Below are 18,234 nucleotides of genomic sequence, written 5' to 3' on the forward strand. Positions count from 1 at the left end.
CCACTGGCTGTAGCTGCGTCCCTTCCGACATGGAATAACACCAACTGTAACGATAAACTGAAAATTAACAGTATAAACCTGCATCATTTTGGACTCTGGTATTTGCTGAATCCGGGTGACCTGACAATCGATGGTGGTGCCGCTGGTGATTCTGGCCTTCTTGGAATCTGTTGGGCCTATGTGTTAGCTCACACATCACTTGGGTATCCATGGTAACTACCACAACATGGTCATCTGCAGTTTACATCTAGCCCGTGGCATTGAATGGCATTTTAAAAGTGCTAAGGGTCCTGGTGCAATAATCCTCCCATGAGGATCAGCCTCAACGGCTTTGTAGATTGCACTCATGTCAGCAACTCCATATACATTTTTTTTTCTTCATGCTTCTTTCTTCATCCTTTTTTCTTTCTGTCATTCAGACTTTCATTCATTCGATCTCTCTCACTCACTTGCTTTAACTCATTTGTTCTCACTCACTCACTCACTCACTCAATCACTCACTCACTCATTCACTCTCACTCACTCTCACTCTCTCACTCACTCGCTCACTAAGTCAGTCTCTCTCTCTCTCTCTCTTTTTCTTTTTATATATATTTTTTTCCGTCTTCTTCTTCTTCTTCTTCAGACCCTGTCATAGCACTAATGCCTTTCCAATACCACCAGCAGATGGAGACACTCCATTGCAACATTGGTTGTGAGCAGCAGTTTCTAAAAACAAATGCCTCATGGCGGATTTCCCATCCATCAATGGATGGTAAATTTTGTTTTTATCATTCACTGACCACAGAAACCAATGCATGGTCAAGCAACAGCAATGACACACCCTTGTGTATAGGCATGAGACCCTCATGTCATTTAACAGGATTCAGCACCACCCACAAGACAGCTACCTGTCATGTCATGTCAAACCTGCACAGGTGTGCTAGATTATTATTATTTAGTTTTATTTTATTTTTTTACACCAATCAGTGTGCAAACATGGTCATTAAAACGCTAAATGAATAGACGTTCATAAACCAGTCAGTGCAACTCATCATTTTGGTCTCCAATTCTCAAACTCAAATTCTCACCCACGGAGGATTAAATGAGAATCTTTCTTGTTTAACACTGGAATGGGGTGGTGCACTGTTCACTACCCGAAGATACTGCCACATCGGGTCAATGCATAGGGCGACAGAAGCAAGCTTCCAAATCAGCTCCCTTTCTCAAAAATCCATTTAATTTATGGTCCCCAGATAGGGAACGTATGTATCAGTATGTGCTCACAAGTCACCCAAGTGCAAGTATTCACACAAAAAAAAACGTGCCTCAGGATGCGATCTGTCGCAAGATCCTTTCTTTTTTTACACTTGATCTAAGCCAAAAGGCCTAAAGGGGATAACCGGGAAAGGGGTGGACCCAACCATGTCCCCTTCATGAGCACTCACATTACTCATAGGAATGGAAGGAAGGCTGGCAGCCAACCAGCCTCCCATACACTTTCTGGGTGGGTGGCAGTCAGCCACCCATACATACATACAGCACAGGCTAAACCCACATCATCACTTAAAAAAAGGACAGGCGACCATTGCACTCTGATGGAGCATTTAGCAATGCAATCCATAGCCTGGCTTTTGCCTGAACCCCCATCACTCCTCCTCTTGCATATAAGACAATATTTCAGATCTGCATATGAAAACAACACGCCTACCTTTGTTGCACATAGCTGCCTGCCTGTCTCTAGTTACCCCACTGGCTGTAGCTGCGTCCCTTCCGACATGGAATAACACCAACTGTAACGATAAACTGAAAATTAACAGTATAAACCTGCATCATTTTGGACTCTGGTATTTGCTGAATCCGGGTGACCTGACAATCGATGGTGGTGCCGCTGGTGATTCTGGCCTTCTTGGAATCTGTTGGGCCTATGTGTTAGCTCACACATCACTTGAGTATCCATGGTAACTACCACAACATGGTCATCTGCAGTTTACATCTAGCCCGTGGCATTGAATGGCATTTTAAAAGTGCTAAGGGTCCTGGTGCAATAATCCTCCCATGAGGATCAGCCTCAACGGCTTTGTAGATTGCACTCATGTCAGCAACTCCATATACATTTTTTTTTCTTCATGCTTCTTTCTTCATCCTTTTTTCTTTCTGTCATTCAGACTTTCATTCATTCGATCTCTCTCACTCACTTGCTTTAACTCATTTGTTCTCACTCACTCACTCACTCACTCAATCACTCACTCACTCATTCACTCTCACTCACTCTCACTCTCTCACTCACTCGCTCACTAAGTCAGTCTCTCTCTCTCTCTCTCTTTTTCTTTTTATATATATTTTTTTCCGTCTTCTTCTTCTTCTTCTTCTTCTTCTTCAGACCCTGTCATAGCACTAATGCCTTTCCAATACCACCAGCAGATGGAGACACTCCATTGCAACATTGGTTGTGAGCAGCAGTTTCTAAAAACAAATGCCTCATGGCGGATTTCCCATCCATCAATGGATGGTAAATTTTGTTTTTATCATTCACTGACCACAGAAACCAATGCATGGTCAAGCAACAGCAATGACACACCCTTGTGTATAGGCATGAGACCCTCATGTCATTTAACAGGATTCAGCACCACCCACAAGACAGCTACCTGTCATGTCATGTCAAACCTGCACAGGTGTGCTAGATTATTATTATTTAGTTTTATTTTATTTTTTTACACCAATCAGTGTGCAAACATGGTCATTAAAACGCTAAATGAATAGACGTTCATAAACCAGTCAGTGCAACTCATCATTTTGGTCTCCAATTCTCAAACTCAAATTCTCACCCACGGAGGATTAAATGAGAATCTTTCTTGTTTAACACTGGAATGGGGTGGTGCACTGTTCACTACCCGAAGATACTGCCACATCGGGTCAATGCATAGGGCGACAGAAGCAAGCTTCCAAATCAGCTCCCTTTCTCAAAAATCCATTTAATTTATGGTCCCCAGATAGGGAACGTATGTATCAGTATGTGCTCACAAGTCACCCAAGTGCAAGTATTCACACAAAAAAAAACGTGCCTCAGGATGCGATCTGTCGCAAGATCCTTTCTTTTTTTACACTTGATCTAAGCCAAAAGGCCTAGAGGGGATAACCGGGAAAGGGGTGGACCCAACCATGTCCCCTTCATGAGCACTCACATTACTCATAGGAATGGAAGGAAGGCTGGCAGCCAACCAGCCTCCCATACACTTTCTGGGTGGGTGGCAGTCAGCCACCCATACATACATACAGCACAGGCTAAACCCACATCATCACTTAAAAAAAGGACAGGCGACCATTGCACTCTGATGGAGCATTTAGCAATGCAATCCATAGCCTGGCTTTTGCCTGAACCCCCATCACTCCTCCTCTTGCATATAAGACAATATTTCAGATCTGCATATGAAAACAACACGCCTACCTTTGTTGCACATAGCTGCCTGCCTGTCTCTAGTTACCCCACTGGCTGTAGCTGCGTCCCTTCCGACATGGAATAACACCAACTGTAACGATAAACTGAAAATTAACAGTATAAACCTGCATCATTTTGGACTCTGGTATTTGCTGAATCCGGGTGACCTGACAATCGATGGTGGTGCCGCTGGTGATTCTGGCCTTCTTGGAATCTGTTGGGCCTATGTGTTAGCTCACACATCACTTGGGTATCCATGGTAACTACCACAACATGGTCATCTGCAGTTTACATCTAGCCCGTGGCATTGAATGGCATTTTAAAAGTGCTAAGGGTCCTGGTGCAATAATCCTCCCATGAGGATCAGCCTCAACGGCTTTGTAGATTGCACTCATGTCAGCAACTCCATATACATTTTTTTTTCTTCATGCTTCTTTCTTCATCCTTTTTTCTTTCTGTCATTCAGACTTTCATTCATTCGATCTCTCTCACTCACTTGCTTTAACTCATTTGTTCTCACTCACTCACTCACTCAATCACTCACTCACTCATTCACTCTCACTCACTCTCACTCTCTCACTCACTCGCTCACTAAGTCAGTCTCTCTCTCTCTCTCTTTTTCTTTTTATATATATTTTTTTCCGTCTTCTTCTTCTTCTTCTTCAGACCCTGTCATAGCACTAATGCCTTTCCAATACCACCAGCAGATGGAGACACTCCATTGCAACATTGGTTGTGAGCAGCAGTTTCTAAAAACAAATGCCTCATGGCGGATTTCCCATCCATCAATGGATGGTAAATTTTGTTTTTATCATTCACTGACCACAGAAACCAATGCATGGTCAAGCAACAGCAATGACACACCCTTGTGTATAGGCATGAGACCCTCATGTCATTTAACAGGATTCAGCACCACCCACAAGACAGCTACCTGTCATGTCATGTCAAACCTGCACAGGTGTGCTAGATTATTATTATTTAGTTTTATTTTATTTTTTTACACCAATCAGTGTGCAAACATGGTCATTAAAACGCTAAATGAATAGACGTTCATAAACCAGTCAGTGCAACTCATCATTTTGGTCTCCAATTCTCAAACTCAAATTCTCACCCACGGAGGATTAAATGAGAATCTTTCTTGTTTAACACTGGAATGGGGTGGTGCACTGTTCACTACCCGAAGATACTGCCACATCGGGTCAATGCATAGGGCGACAGAAGCAAGCTTCCAAATCAGCTCCCTTTCTCAAAAATCCATTTAATTTATGGTCCCCAGATAGGGAACGTATGTATCAGTATGTGCTCACAAGTCACCCAAGTGCAAGTATTCACACAAAAAAAAACGTGCCTCAGGATGCGATCTGTCGCAAGATCCTTTCTTTTTTTACACTTGATCTAAGCCAAAAGGCCTAGAGGGGATAACCGGGAAAGGGGTGGACCCAACCATGTCCCCTTCATGAGCACTCACATTACTCATAGGAATGGAAGGAAGGCTGGCAGCCAACCAGCCTCCCATACACTTTCTGGGTGGGTGGCAGTCAGCCACCCATACATACATACAGCACAGGCTAAACCCACATCATCACTTAAAAAAAGGACAGGCGACCATTGCACTCTGATGGAGCATTTAGCAATGCAATCCATAGCCTGGCTTTTGCCTGAACCCCCATCACTCCTCCTCTTGCATATAAGACAATATTTCAGATCTGCATATGAAAACAACACGCCTACCTTTGTTGCACATAGCTGCCTGCCTGTCTCTAGTTACCCCACTGGCTGTAGCTGCGTCCCTTCCGACATGGAATAACACCAACTGTAACGATAAACTGAAAATTAACAGTATAAACCTGCATCATTTTGGACTCTGGTATTTGCTGAATCCGGGTGACCTGACAATCGATGGTGGTGCCGCTGGTGATTCTGGCCTTCTTGGAATCTGTTGGGCCTATGTGTTAGCTCACACATCACTTGGGTATCCATGGTAACTACCACAACATGGTCATCTGCAGTTTACATCTAGCCCGTGGCATTGAATGGCATTTTAAAAGTGCTAAGGGTCCTGGTGCAATAATCCTCCCATGAGGATCAGCCTCAACGGCTTTGTAGATTGCACTCATGTCAGCAACTCCATATACATTTTTTTTTCTTCATGCTTCTTTCTTCATCCTTTTTTCTTTCTGTCATTCAGACTTTCATTCATTCGATCTCTCTCACTCACTTGCTTTAACTCATTTGTTCTCACTCACTCACTCACTCACTCAATCACTCACTCACTCATTCACTCTCACTCACTCTCACTCTCTCACTCACTCGCTCACTAAGTCAGTCTCTCTCTCTCTCTCTCTTTTTCTTTTTATATATATTTTTTTCCGTCTTCTTCTTCTTCTTCTTCTTCTTCTTCTTCTTCTTCTTCTTCTTCTTCTTCAGACCCTGTCATAGCACTAATGCCTTTCCAATACCACCAGCAGATGGAGACACTCCATTGCAACATTGGTTGTGAGCAGCAGTTTCTAAAAACAAATGCCTCATGGCGGATTTCCCATCCATCAATGGATGGTAAATTTAGTTTTTATCATTCACTGACCACAGAAACCAATGCATGGTCAAGCAACAGCAATGACACACCCTTGTGTATAGGCATGAGACCCTCATGTCATTTAACAGGATTCAGCACCACCCACAAGACAGCTACCTGTCATGTCATGTCAAACCTGCACAGGTGTGCTAGATTATTATTATTTAGTTTTATTTTATTTTTTTACACCAATCAGTGTGCAAACATGGTCATTAAAACGCTAAATGAATAGACGTTCATAAACCAGTCAGTGCAACTCATCATTTTGGTCTCCAATTCTCAAACTCAAATTCTCACCCACGGAGGATTAAATGAGAATCTTTCTTGTTTAACACTGGAATGGGGTGGTGCACTGTTCACTACCCGAAGATACTGCCACATCGGGTCAATGCATAGGGCGACAGAAGCAAGCTTCCAAATCAGCTCCCTTTCTCAAAAATCCATTTAATTTATGGTCCCCAGATAGGGAACGTATGTATCAGTATGTGCTCACAAGTCACCCAAGTGCAAGTATTCACACAAAAAAAACCGTGCCTCAGGATGCGATCTGTCGCAAGATCCTTTCTTTTTTTACACTTGATCTAAGCCAAAAGGCCTAGAGGGGATAACCGGGAAAGGGGTGGACCCAACCATGTCCCCTTCATGAGCACTCACATTACTCATAGGAATGGAAGGAAGGCTGGCAGCCAACCAGCCTCCCATACACTTTCTGGGTGGGTGGCAGTCAGCCACCCATACATACATACAGCACAGGCTAAACCCACATCATCACTTAAAAAAAGGACAGGCGACCATTGCACTCTGATGGAGCATTTAGCAATGCAATCCATAGCCTGGCTTTTGCCTGAACCCCCATCACTCCTCCTCTTGCATATAAGACAATATTTCAGATCTGCATATGAAAACAACACGCCTACCTTTGTTGCACATAGCTGCCTGCCTGTCTCTAGTTACCCCACTGGCTGTAGCTGCGTCCCTTCCGACATGGAATAACACCAACTGTAACGATAAACTGAAAATTAACAGTATAAACCTGCATCATTTTGGACTCTGGTATTTGCTGAATCCGGGTGACCTGACAATCGATGGTGGTGCCGCTGGTGATTCTGGCCTTCTTGGAATCTGTTGGGCCTATGTGTTAGCTCACACATCACTTGGGTATCCATGGTAACTACCACAACATGGTCATCTGCAGTTTACATCTAGCCCGTGGCATTGAATGGCATTTTAAAAGTGCTAAGGGTCCTGGTGCAATAATCCTCCCATGAGGATCAGCCTCAACGGCTTTGTAGATTGCACTCATGTCAGCAACTCCATATACATTTTTTTTTCTTCATGCTTCTTTCTTCATCCTTTTTTCTTTCTGTCATTCAGACTTTCATTCATTCGATCTCTCTCACTCACTTGCTTTAACTCATTTGTTCTCACTCACTCACTCACTCACTCACTCAATCACTCACTCACTCATTCACTCTCACTCACTCTCACTCTCTCACTCACTCGCTCACTAAGTCAGTCTCTCTCTCTCTCTCTCTTTTTCTTTTTATATATATTTTTTTCCGTCTTCTTCTTCTTCTTCTTCTTCTTCTTCTTCTTCAGACCCTGTCATAGCACTAATGCCTTTCCAATACCACCAGCAGATGGAGACACTCCATTGCAACATTGGTTGTGAGCAGCAGTTTCTAAAAACAAATGCCTCATGGCGGATTTCCCATCCATCAATGGATGGTAAATTTTGTTTTTATCATTCACTGACCACAGAAACCAATGCATGGTCAAGCAACAGCAATGACACACCCTTGTGTATAGGCATGAGACCCTCATGTCATTTAACAGGATTCAGCACCACCCACAAGACAGCTACCTGTCATGTCATGTCAAACCTGCACAGGTGTGCTAGATTATTATTATTTAGTTTTATTTTATTTTTTTACACCAATCAGTGTGCAAACATGGTCATTAAAACGCTAAATGAATAGACGTTCATAAACCAGTCAGTGCAACTCATCATTTTGGTCTCCAATTCTCAAACTCAAATTCTCACCCACGGAGGATTAAATGAGAATCTTTCTTGTTTAACACTGGAATGGGGTGGTGCACTGTTCACTACCCGAAGATACTGCCACATCGGGTCAATGCATAGGGCGACAGAAGCAAGCTTCCAAATCAGCTCCCTTTCTCAAAAATCCATTTAATTTATGGTCCCCAGATAGGGAACGTATGTATCAGTATGTGCTCACAAGTCACCCAAGTGCAAGTATTCACACAAAAAAAAACGTGCCTCAGGATGCGATCTGTCGCAAGATCCTTTCTTTTTTTACACTTGATCTAAGCCAAAAGGCCTAGAGGGGATAACCGGGAAAGGGGTGGACCCAACCATGTCCCCTTCATGAGCACTCACATTACTCATAGGAATGGAAGGAAGGCTGGCAGCTAACCAGCCTCCCATACACTTTCTGGGTGGGTGGCAGTCAGCCACCCATACATACATACAGCACAGGCTAAACCCACATCATCACTTAAAAAAAGGACAGGCGACCATTGCACTCTGATGGAGCATTTAGCAATGCAATCCATAGCCTGGCTTTTGCCTGAACCCCCATCACTCCTCCTCTTGCATATAAGACAATATTTCAGATCTGCATATGAAAACAACACGCCTACCTTTGTTGCACATAGCTGCCTGCCTGTCTCTAGTTACCCCACTGGCTGTAGCTGCGTCCCTTCCGACATGGAATAACACCAACTGTAACGATAAACTGAAAATTAACAGTATAAACCTGCATCATTTTGGACTCTGGTATTTGCTGAATCCGGGTGACCTGACAATCGATGGTGGTGCCGCTGGTGATTCTGGCCTTCTTGGAATCTGTTGGGCCTATGTGTTAGCTCACACATCACTTGGGTATCCATGGTAACTACCACAACATGGTCATCTGCAGTTTACATCTAGCCCGTGGCATTGAATGGCATTTTAAAAGTGCTAAGGGTCCTGGTGCAATAATCCTCCCATGAGGATCAGCCTCAACGGCTTTGTAGATTGCACTCATGTCAGCAACTCCATATACATTTTTTTTTCTTCATGCTTCTTTCTTCATCCTTTTTTCTTTCTGTCATTCAGACTTTCATTCATTCGATCTCTCTCACTCACTTGCTTTAACTCATTTGTTCTCACTCACTCACTCACTCACTCACTCAATCACTCACTCACTCATTCACTCTCACTCACTCTCACTCTCTCACTCACTCGCTCACTAAGTCAGTCTCTCTCTCTCTCTCTCTTTTTCTTTTTATATATATTTTTTTCCGTCTTCTTCTTCTTCTTCTTCTTCTTCTTCTTCTTCTTCTTCTTCAGACCCTGTCATAGCACTAATGCCTTTCCAATACCACCAGCAGATGGAGACACTCCATTGCAACATTGGTTGTGAGCAGCAGTTTCTAAAAACAAATGCCTCATGGCGGATTTCCCATCCATCAATGGATGGTAAATTTTGTTTTTATCATTCACTGACCACAGAAACCAATGCATGGTCAAGCAACAGCAATGACACACCCTTGTGTATAGGCATGAGACCCTCATGTCATTTAACAGGATTCAGCACCACCCACAAGACAGCTACCTGTCATGTCATGTCAAACCTGCACAGGTGTGCTAGATTATTATTATTTAGTTTTATTTTATTTTTTTACACCAATCAGTGTGCAAACATGGTCATTAAAACGCTAAATGAATAGACGTTCATAAACCAGTCAGTGCAACTCATCATTTTGGTCTCCAATTCTCAAACTCAAATTCTCACCCACGGAGGATTAAATGAGAATCTTTCTTGTTTAACACTGGAATGGGGTGGTGCACTGTTCACTACCCGAAGATACTGCCACATCGGGTCAATGCATAGGGCGACAGAAGCAAGCTTCCAAATCAGCTCCCTTTCTCAAAAATCCATTTAATTTATGGTCCCCAGATAGGGAACGTATGTATCAGTATGTGCTCACAAGTGCAAGTATTCACACAAAAAAAAACGTGCCTCAGGATGCGATCTGTCGCAAGATCCTTTCTTTTTTTACACTTGATCTAAGCCAAAAGGCCTAGAGGGGATAACCGGGAAAGGGGTGGACCCAACCATGTCCCCTTCATGAGCACTCACATTACTCATAGGAATGGAAGGAAGGCTGGCAGCCAACCAGCCTCCCATACACTTTCTGGGTGGGTGGCAGTCAGCCACCCATACATACATACAGCACAGGCTAAACCCACATCATCACTTAAAAAAAGGACAGGCGACCATTGCACTCTGATGGAGCATTTAGCAATGCAATCCATAGCCTGGCTTTTGCCTGAACCCCCATCACTCCTCCTCTTGCATATAAGACAATATTTCAGATCTGCATATGAAAACAACACGCCTACCTTTGTTGCACATAGCTGCCTGCCTGTCTCTAGTTACCCCACTGGCTGTAGCTGCGTCCCTTCCGACATGGAATAACACCAACTGTAACGATAAACTGAAAATTAACAGTATAAACCTGCATCATTTTGGACTCTGGTATTTGCTGAATCCGGGTGACCTGACAATCGATGGTGGTGCCGCTGGTGATTCTGGCCTTCTTGGAATCTGTTGGGCCTATGTGTTAGCTCACACATCACTTGGGTATCCATGGTAACTACCACAACATGGTCATCTGCAGTTTACATCTAGCCCGTGGCATTGAATGGCATTTTAAAAGTGCTAAGGGTCCTGGTGCAATAATCCTCCCATGAGGATCAGCCTCAACGGCTTTGTAGATTGCACTCATGTCAGCAACTCCATATACATTTTTTTTTCTTCATGCTTCTTTCTTCATCCTTTTTTCTTTCTGTCATTCAGACTTTCATTCATTCGATCTCTCTCACTCACTTGCTTTAACTCATTTGTTCTCACTCACTCACTCACTCACTCAATCACTCACTCACTCATTCACTCTCACTCACTCTCACTCTCTCACTCACTCGCTCACTAAGTCAGTCTCTCTCTCTCTCTCTCTTTTTCTTTTTATATATATTTTTTTCCGTCTTCTTCTTCTTCTTCTTCTTCTTCTTCTTCTTCAGACCCTGTCATAGCACTAATGCCTTTCCAATACCACCAGCAGATGGAGACACTCCATTGCAACATTGGTTGTGAGCAGCAGTTTCTAAAAACAAATGCCTCATGGCGGATTTCCCATCCATCAATGGATGGTAAATTTTGTTTTTATCATTCACTGACCACAGAAACCAATGCATGGTCAAGCAACAGCAATGACACACCCTTGTGTATAGGCATGAGACCCTCATGTCATTTAACAGGATTCAGCACCACCCACAAGACAGCTACCTGTCATGTCATGTCAAACCTGCACAGGTGTGCTAGATTATTATTATTTAGTTTTATTTTATTTTTTTACACCAGTGTGCAAACATGGTCATTAAAACGCTAAATGAATAGACGTTCATAAACCAGTCAGTGCAACTCATCATTTTGGTCTCCAATTCTCAAACTCAAATTCTCACCCACGGAGGATTAAATGAGAATCTTTCTTGTTTAACACTGGAATGGGGTGGTGCACTGTTCACTACCCGAAGATACTGCCACATCGGGTCAATGCATAGGGCGACAGAAGCAAGCTTCCAAATCAGCTCCCTTTCTCAAAAATCCATTTAATTTATGGTCCCCAGATAGGGAACGTATGTATCAGTATGTGCTCACAAGTCACCCAAGTGCAAGTATTCACACAAAAAAAAAACGTGCCTCAGGATGCGATCTGTCGCAAGATCCTTTCTTTTTTTACACTTGATCTAAGCCAAAAGGCCTAGAGGGGATAACCAGGAAAGGGGTGGACCCAACCATGTCCCCTTCATGAGCACTCACATTACTCATAGGAATGGAAGGAAGGCTGGCAGCCAACCAGCCTCCCATACACTTTCTGGGTGGGTGGCAGTCAGCCACCCATACATACATACAGCACAGGCTAAACCCACATCATCACTTAAAAAAAGGACAGGCGACCATTGCACTCTGATGGAGCATTTAGCAATGCAATCCATAGCCTGGCTTTTGCCTGAACCCCCATCACTCCTCCTCTTGCATATAAGACAATATTTCAGATCTGCATATGAAAACAACACGCCTACCTTTGTTGCACATAGCTGCCTGCCTGTCTCTAGTTACCCCACTGGCTGTAGCTGCGTCCCTTCCGACATGGAATAACACCAACTATAACGATAAACTGAAAATTAACAGTATAAACCTGCATCATTTTGGACTCTGGTATTTGCTGAATCCGGGTGACCTGACAATCGATGGTGGTGCCGCTGGTGATTCTGGCCTTCTTGGAATCTGTTGGGCCTATGTGTTAGCTCACACATCACTTGGGTATCCATGGTAACTACCACAACATGGTCATCTGCAGTTTACATCTAGCCCGTGGCATTGAATGGCATTTTAAAAGTGCTAAGGGTCCTGGTGCAATAATCCTCCCATGAGGATCAGCCTCAACGGCTTTGTAGATTGCACTCATGTCAGCAACTCCATATACATTTTTTTTTCTTCATGCTTCTTTCTTCATCCTTTTTTCTTTCTGTCATTCAGACTTTCATTCATTCGATCTCTCTCACTCACTTGCTTTAACTCATTTGTTCTCACTCACTCACTCACTCACTCAATCACTCACTCACTCATTCACTCTCACTCACTCTCACTCTCTCACTCACTCGCTCACTAAGTCAGTCTCTCTCTCTCTCTCTCTTTTTCTTTTTATATATATTTTTTTCCGTCTTCTTCTTCTTCTTCTTCTTCTTCTTCAGACCCTGTCATAGCACTAATGCCTTTCCAATACCACCAGCAGATGGAGACACTCCATTGCAACATTGGTTGTGAGCAGCAGTTTCTAAAAACAAATGCCTCATGGCGGATTTCCCATCCATCAATGGATGGTAAATTTTGTTTTTATCATTCACTGACCACAGAAACCAATGCATGGTCAAGCAACAGCAATGACACACCCTTGTGTATAGGCATGAGACCCTCATGTCATTTAACAGGATTCAGCACCACCCACAAGACAGCTACCTGTCATGTCATGTCAAACCTGCACAGGTGTGCTAGATTATTATTATTTAGTTTTATTTTATTTTTTTACACCAATCAGTGTGCAAACATGGTCATTAAAACGCTAAATGAATAGACGTTCATAAACCAGTCAGTGCAACTCATCATTTTGGTCTCCAATTCTCAAACTCAAATTCTCACCCACGGAGGATTAAATGAGAATCTTTCTTGTTTAACACTGGAATGGGGTGGTGCACTGTTCACTACCCGAAGATACTGCCACATCGGGTCAATGCATAGGGCGACAGAAGCAAGCTTCCAAATCAGCTCCCTTTCTCAAAAATCCATTTAATTTATGGTCCCCAGATAGGGAACGTATGTATCAGTATGTGCTCACAAGTCACCCAAGTGCAAGTATTCACACAAAAAAAAACGTGCCTCAGGATGCGATCTGTCGCAAGATCCTTTCTTTTTTTACACTTGATCTAAGCCAAAAGGCCTAGAGGGGATAACCGGGAAAGGGGTGGACCCAACCATGTCCCCTTCATGAGCACTCACATTACTCATAGGAATGGAAGGAAGGCTGGCAGCCAACCAGCCTCCCATACACTTTCTGGGTGGGTGGCAGTCAGCCACCCATACATACATACAGCACAGGCTAAACCCACATCATCACTTAAAAAAAGGACAGGCGACCATTGCACTCTGATGGAGCATTTAGCAATGCAATCCATAGCCTGGCTTTTGCCTGAACCCCCATCACTCCTCCTCTTGCATATAAGACAATATTTCAGATCTGCATATGAAAACAACACGCCTACCTTTGTTGCACATAGCTGCCTGCCTGTCTCTAGTTACCCCACTGGCTGTAGCTGCGTCCCTTCCGACATGGAATAACACCAACTGTAACGATAAACTGAAAATTAACAGTATAAACCTGCATCATTTTGGACTCTGGTATTTGCTGAATCCGGGTGACCTGACAATCGATGGTGGTGCCGCTGGTGATTCTGGCCTTCTTGGAATCTGTTGGGCCTATGTGTTAGCTCACACATCACTTGGGTATCCATGGTAACTACCACAACATGGTCATCTGCAGTTTACATCTAGCCCGTGGCATTGAATGGCATTTTAAAAGTGCTAAGGGTCCTGGTGCAATAATCCTCCCATGAGGATCAGCCTCAACGGCTTTGTAGATTGCACTCATGTCAGCAACTCCATATACATTTTTTTTTCTTCATGCTTCTTTCTTCATCCTTTTTTCTTTCTGTCATTCAGACTTTCATTCATTCGATCTCTCTCACTCACTTGCTTTAACTCATTTGTTCTCACTCACTCACTCACTCACTCAATCACTCACTCACTCATTCACTCTCACTCACTCTCACTCTCTCACTCACTCGCTCACTAAGTCAGTCTCTCTCTCTCTCTTTTTCTTTTTATATATATTTTTTTCCGTCTTCTTCTTCTTCTTCTTCTTCTTCTTCTTCTTCTTCAGACCCTGTCATAGCACTAATGCCTTTCCAATACCACCAGCAGATGGAGACACTCCATTGCAACATTGGTTGTGAGCAGCAGTTTCTAAAAACAAATGCCTCATGGCGGATTTCCCATCCATCAATGGATGGTAAATTTTGTTTTTATCATTCACTGACCACAGAAACCAATGCATGGCCAAGCAACAGCAATGACACACCCTTGTGTATAGGCATGAGACCCTCATGTCATTTAACAGGATTCAGCACCACCCACAAGACAGCTACCTGTCATGTCATGTCAAACCTGCACAGGTGTGCTAGATTATTATTATTTAGTTTTATTTTATTTTTTTACACCAATCAGTGTGCAAACATGGTCATTAAAACGCTAAATGAATAGACGTTCATAAACCAGTCAGTGCAACTCATCATTTTGGTCTCCAATTCTCAAACTCAAATTCTCACCCACGGAGGATTAAATGAGAATCTTTCTTGTTTAACACTGGAATGGGGTGGTGCACTGTTCACTACCCGAAGATACTGCCACATCGGGTCAATGCATAGGGCGACAGAAGCAAGCTTCCAAATCAGCTCCCTTTCTCAAAAATCCATTTAATTTATGGTCCCCAGATAGGGAACGTATGTATCAGTATGTGCTCACAAGTCACCCAAGTGCAAGTATTCACACAAAAAAAAACGTGCCTCAGGATGCGATCTGTCGCAAGATCCTTTCTTTTTTTACACTTGATCTAAGCCAAAAGGCCTAGAGGGGATAACCGGGAAAGGGGTGGACCCAACCATGTCCCCTTCATGAGCACTCACATTACTCATAGGAATGGAAGGAAGGCTGGCAGCCAACCAGCCTCCCATACACTTTCTGGGTGGGTGGCAGTCAGCCACCCATACATACATACAGCACAGGCTAAACCCACATCATCACTTAAAAAAAGGACAGGCGACCATTGCACTCTGATGGAGCATTTAGCAATGCAATCCATAGCCTGGCTTTTGCCTGAACCCCCATCACTCCTCCTCTTGCATATAAGACAATATTTCAGATCTGCATATGAAAACAACACGCCTACCTTTGTTGCACATAGCTGCCTGCCTGTCTCTAGTTACCCCACTGGCTGTAGCTGCGTCCCTTCCGACATGGAATAACACCAACTGTAACGATAAACTGAAAATTAACAGTATAAACCTGCATCATTTTGGACTCTGGTATTTGCTGAATCCGGGTGACCTGACAATCGATGGTGGTGCCGCTGGTGATTCTGGCCTTCTTGGAATCTGTTGGGCCTATGTGTTAGCTCACACATCACTTGGGTATCCATGGTAACTACCACAACATGGTCATCTGCAGTTTACATCTAGCCCGTGGCATTGAATGGCATTTTAAAAGTGCTAAGGGTCCTGGTGCAATAATCCTCCCATGAGGATCAGCCTCAACGGCTTTGTAGATTGCACTCATGTCAGCAACTCCATATACATTTTTTTTTCTTCATGCTTCTTTCTTCATCCTTTTTTCTTTCTGTCATTCAGACTTTCATTCATTCGATCTCTCTCACTCATTTGCTTTAACTCATTTGTTCTCACTCACTCACTCACTCACTCACTCAATCACTCACTCACTCATTCACTCTCACTCACTCTCACTCTCTCACTCACTCGCTCACTAAGTCAGTCTCTCTCTCTCTCTTTTTCTTTTTATATATATTTTTTTCCGTCTTCTTCTTCTTCTTCTTCTTCTTCAGACCCTGTCATAGCACTAATGCCTTTCCAATACCACCAGCAGATGGAGACACTCCATTGCAACATTGGTTGTGAGCAGCAGTTTCTAAAAACAAATGCCTCATGGCGGATTTCCCATCCATCAATGGATGGTAAATTTTGTTTTTATCATTCACTGACCACAGAAACCAATGCATGGTCAAGCAACAGCAATGACACACCCTTGTGTATAGGCATGAGACCCTCATGTCATTTAACAGGATTCAGCACCACCCACAAGACAGCTACCTGTCATGTCATGTCAAACCTGCACAGGTGTGCTAGATTATTATTATTTAGTTTTATTTTATTTTTTTACACCAATCAGTGTGCAAACATGGTCATTAAAACGCTAAATGAATAGACGTTCATAAACCAGTCAGTGCAACTCATCATTTTGGTCTCCAATTCTCAAACTCAAATTCTCACCCACGGAGGATTAAATGAGAATCTTTCTTGTTTAACACTGGAATGGGGTGGTGCACTGTTCACTACCCGAAGATACTGCCACATCGGGTCAATGCATAGGGCGACAGAAGCAAGCTTCCAAATCAGCTCCCTTTCTCAAAAATCCATTTAATTTATGGTCCCCAGATAGGGAACGTATGTATCAGTATGTGCTCACAAGTCACCCAAGTGCAAGTATTCACACAAAAAAAAACGTGCCTCAGGATGCGATCTGTCGCAAGATCCTTTCTTTTTTTTTACACTTGATCTAAGCCAAAAGGCCTAGAGGGGATAACCGGGAAAGGGGTGGACCCAACCATGTCCCCTTCATGAGCACTCACATTACTCATAGGAATGGAAGGAAGGCTGGCAGCCAACCAGCCTCCCATACACTTTCTGGGTGGGTGGCAGTCAGCCACCCATACATACATACAGCACAGGCTAAACCCACATCATCACTTAAAAAAAGGACAGGCGACCATTGCACTCTGATGGAGCATTTAGCAATGCAATCCATAGCCTGGCTTTTGCCTGAACCCCCATCACTCCTCCTCTTGCATATAAGACAATATTTCAGATCTGCATATGAAAACAACACGCCTACCTTTGTTGCACATAGCTGCCTGCCTGTCTCTAGTTACCCCACTGGCTGTAGCTGCGTCCCTTCCGACATGGAATAACACCAACTGTAACGATAAACTGAAAATTAACAGTATAAACCTGCATCATTTTGGACTCTGGTATTTGCTGAATCCGGGTGACCTGACAATCGATGGTGGTGCCGCTGGTGATTCTGGCCTTCTTGGAATCTGTTGGGCCTATGTGTTAGCTCACACATCACTTGGGTATCCATGGTAACTACCACAACATGGTCATCTGCAGTTTACATCTAGCCCGTGGCATTGAATGGCATTTTAAAAGTGCTAAGGGTCCTGGTGCAATAATCCTCCCATGAGGATCAGCCTCAACGGCTTTGTAGATTGCACTCATGTCAGCAACTCCATATACATTTTTTTTTCTTCATGCTTCTTTCTTCATCCTTTTTTCTTTCTGTCATTCAGACTTTCATTCATTCGATCTCTCTCACTCACTTGCTTTAACTCATTTGTTCTCACTCACTCACTCACTCACTCAATCACTCACTCACTCATTCACTCTCACTCACTCTCACTCTCTCACTCACTCGCTCACTAAGTCAGTCTCTCTCTCTCTCTCTCTTTTTCTTTTTATATATATTTTTTTCCGTCTTCTTCTTCTTCTTCTTCTTCTTCTTCTTCAGACCCTGTCATAGCACTAATGCCTTTCCAATACCACCAGCAGATGGAGACACTCCATTGCAACATTGGTTGTGAGCAGCAGTTTCTAAAAACAAATGCCTCATGGCGGATTTCCCATCCATCAATGGATGGTAAATTTTGTTTTTATCATTCACTGACCACAGAAACCAATGCATGGTCAAGCAACAGCAATGACACACCC

At 43.3% G+C, this 18,234-nt stretch overlaps 10 pseudogenes; all 10 read right to left on the minus strand.

Moving 5' to 3' along the window:
• Positions 1–1,115: 1,115 nt before the first annotated feature.
• Positions 1,116–1,379, minus strand: LOC130307027 (U2 spliceosomal RNA; annotated as a pseudogene).
• A 1,473-nt stretch (positions 1,380–2,852) lies between these two features.
• Positions 2,853–3,116, minus strand: LOC130307033 (U2 spliceosomal RNA; annotated as a pseudogene).
• A 1,458-nt stretch (positions 3,117–4,574) lies between these two features.
• LOC130307034 (U2 spliceosomal RNA) lies at positions 4,575–4,838 on the minus strand (annotated as a pseudogene).
• A 1,497-nt stretch (positions 4,839–6,335) lies between these two features.
• LOC130307063 (U2 spliceosomal RNA) lies at positions 6,336–6,599 on the minus strand (annotated as a pseudogene).
• Positions 6,600–8,082: 1,483 nt separating this feature from the next.
• Positions 8,083–8,346, minus strand: LOC130307035 (U2 spliceosomal RNA; annotated as a pseudogene).
• Positions 8,347–9,838: 1,492 nt separating this feature from the next.
• LOC130307026 (U2 spliceosomal RNA) lies at positions 9,839–10,093 on the minus strand (annotated as a pseudogene).
• Positions 10,094–11,568: 1,475 nt separating this feature from the next.
• LOC130307069 (U2 spliceosomal RNA) lies at positions 11,569–11,833 on the minus strand (annotated as a pseudogene).
• Positions 11,834–13,306: 1,473 nt separating this feature from the next.
• On the minus strand, positions 13,307–13,570 carry LOC130307036 (U2 spliceosomal RNA; annotated as a pseudogene).
• Positions 13,571–15,048: 1,478 nt separating this feature from the next.
• Positions 15,049–15,312, minus strand: LOC130307037 (U2 spliceosomal RNA; annotated as a pseudogene).
• A 1,470-nt stretch (positions 15,313–16,782) lies between these two features.
• On the minus strand, positions 16,783–17,048 carry LOC130307073 (U2 spliceosomal RNA; annotated as a pseudogene).
• Positions 17,049–18,234: the final 1,186 nt, after the last annotated feature.

This window comes from Hyla sarda, unplaced genomic scaffold, assembly GCF_029499605.1.
Source record: "Hyla sarda isolate aHylSar1 unplaced genomic scaffold, aHylSar1.hap1 scaffold_1415, whole genome shotgun sequence".
Classification (NCBI taxonomy): domain Eukaryota; kingdom Metazoa; phylum Chordata; class Amphibia; order Anura; family Hylidae; genus Hyla; species Hyla sarda.